Below are 2861 nucleotides of genomic sequence, written 5' to 3' on the forward strand. Positions count from 1 at the left end.
CTTCTGTCCCTTCTTGAAAGAAGAGGGGTCTTCTTTCCAAGAAGAAGGAGGAAGAAGAGAGGTCTTTCTAGCTCCTACATGTAGTGGTGCAAAGACCTCTGGATGGAATTGTTACTGTCCCTTTTGTGAAATTCCAGATCCTTGGGGAATAACTTGGGAAATTGGTGGATGCATTTTGATAGTTGGATTGTTTTTGGCAGATGAAAGTCTTGGATACTCCTCCTCGTGGAGTGACTCAGCTGTCCTGAAGAAGTTTGGTGTTTCCCTTAAGACGATGAGGAGAAGCTTCTCTGTGACATAACCACACTTCACATGCGTAGAAACCTTCCAAGAATATTAACCATGTGGCTCTTCTAATCTTTTCTCCCCCTGTTTAACAGACACTGATTGAATGTCAGAAGTGTGGCTGCCTAGCTCTGATCCCCAACATCTATGATAATCGAGATATTCGTTCTTCAGTTCCTTAGGTTTTCCAATGAGGAGATGGCTCGGTGAGATTCTGACTGTACCTGTTATGTTACAAAGATCTATTCACAGTAGGACAGGCACACGGGGGGCGCTGACAGAGGAACATGGGCACAGGCAGTGGTGCCTCCCCCAGGGGCATGTATTCATGCCGCCTTCTACAAGTGTACCGCAATGCCCATTCCCATCTCACAGAGCTTGCGGAAATTTACAGCCAGGCTGACGGTCCGCCCGATGTGCGCTCCAGGGAAAGTTGGTTAATGACGACCTAGAGCAGGTGCATGACTCAAAGCTTTCAAAGCTTTACTTCTTTTATCAGCAGTCCTGATTTTAAAAACAACAAAGCCCGTCAACCCCATTCCTACCCAAATCTCCTCGCAAACTTGGCCTCGTGGGAATCCAAACATTTTAAACAAGACTTTGAAGCATCTCGACACAAGACCGCTAGCTCAGGCCGCCCGGACCTGCCTGGCCAACGACTCGGAAAGCTGGCTCTTCTGATCTTAAAGAATGCATACTGCCTTAGCAGTTTTGGCAAAGAGGTTCGCTAGAGAAACAGTGGAAAGTGCGGCATCATTTTTTTTTTTTTTTTAGGATTGAAATGGATCCAGCCCAAATTCTATATTTTTAGCCCGAGTTGATCCTATGGCAGTTCTGGCTAATGAGATGAACGTAGATGTGGTGAGGTGGGGCTTCCAGGAAAGCTCTTTAAAAGGTGGAGTGAGGGGAATAAATTAGCATGTACCTTGGTCCTCTGTCCTTCCCTGTTTTCTGCTTGGAACGCCGATACAGTGCTGGAGGTAGCGTTGACATCTTGTAGCCACGAGGTAACAACGAACCAAGGATAGGGAAGCAGAAAGACAGAAGAAACTGCAGTCCTAGACGGTGTGGTGCAGTTATCTACCAGTCCTGAACTTCTCACCACTGGATTTTTCACACTAGGAAAAAAAACCCCACTTAATTTGTTTAAGTTGATATTTTGGGAGTTTCTGTTACTTGCAGTCAAATGAGACATCTAACTGAATCACGGATATTTTCAGTCTCTCCCAGTGGTAGAGGTTTGGCAGCCCTAGTGATATTTTCTGCTCAGTGACCTTGGATATACTGCCTTACAAACTTTGGACACAACGATAGTTCCTACCGATGTATTGTTTTAAGGACTACTTGAAATAATACATTTTAGCATAGTGCCTGGTACATATTAAGAACCGAAAACATGGTGATACAAAACTAGACTGCCTCTCACTACAGATACAGGGTTCATGGTCATGTGCAAGAACTTTTGAAAACAGAGTGGGATATGGCAATGTTGTGCCTTGGACGCTTTGAGTATTATATTATACTCCTGGATTTCACTGTCACATCAAAGTCAAGGTCACTTCTGGCACCTAGGTGGCTCACTCGGTTAAGCATCTGACTTCGGCTTATGAGTTTGAGCCCCGCGTCAGTCTCTGTGCTGACAGCCTGCTTCGGATTCTCTCTCTGCCCCTCCCCCGCTCTCCCCCAACTCTCTCTTTCAAATATAAATAAACATTTAGAAAAAAAAAAAGTCATGGCCACCTGATACCAAGTGAATCTGTCCAGGCCTAACCACAGACCATTATTCAGTGCCTTGGCCCCCTTGTAGGGGATGATGCCCACAGGGCACTCTAGGGAAACTACCCCCACCCAACATACAGCCCCTCACAGAGCCGGACTGTTATATGGACAGAATAGGCTATGATTCGTGCCCTGGAGGCCATCCCCTTGGACTCTGGCGATTGCACCAGAAGTAGACAAACAACCTGAAAGGACTCATTCCGTAGGCTGGCCAGAGGCCTAGCGAGGATCCTAGTGGGAAAACTCTTCCCAGGAGGGGCAGTGGCTGGAGAAACACGCCAGCCTGCTGGCTGGTCACCCCCCATAAGGGACCTCAGCACCGCTTGGCAAGCTGATTCTGTGTCGCAGATCCCTACAGTCTCCCACCCTTGGAGATGACCGTTCTGAATGTTCTTATCTCTCCTCAGAACTTCCTCCCCTTCTTGTTATCATCTGCAGATAGTGCTTCTGATTTGAGTGGGGGAAAAAAAAAGGACTGTATCATTCTCCTGGAACTGAATCTGTATCCTTTGCTCTGTCTTCCTTCCTGTTACCAGGGGCGAACTGCACCTGCTCCTGGCAGAGGCCCGCCCTCAGCTGGGTACTGGGGACCCTGCCCTCTTGCCAGTCTGGAACATCGCCCGAGAACACCACTTCTCCTTCTCACCTGTGTCATAACATCCCACTGTCCCTCTCTTTTGGATCATTCTCTGTGCAGGCATGCTTGGATCGCCTCATTTTTAGAACAGCAGCAGCAACAACAACCCCCTTCCTTGAGCCTGAGTCCGAGTCCCCTCCACCTACCACTTCGCTTCTGT

At 47.7% G+C, this 2861-nt stretch overlaps 1 pseudogene; it reads right to left on the bottom strand.

Moving 5' to 3' along the window:
• Positions 1–496: 496 nt before the first annotated feature.
• LOC131511509 (ATP synthase subunit ATP5MJ, mitochondrial-like) lies at positions 497–894 on the bottom strand (annotated as a pseudogene).
• Positions 895–2861: the final 1967 nt, after the last annotated feature.

The sequence above is a fragment of the Neofelis nebulosa genome, chromosome 5 (assembly GCF_028018385.1).
Source record: "Neofelis nebulosa isolate mNeoNeb1 chromosome 5, mNeoNeb1.pri, whole genome shotgun sequence".
Lineage (NCBI taxonomy): Eukaryota > Metazoa > Chordata > Mammalia > Carnivora > Felidae > Neofelis > Neofelis nebulosa.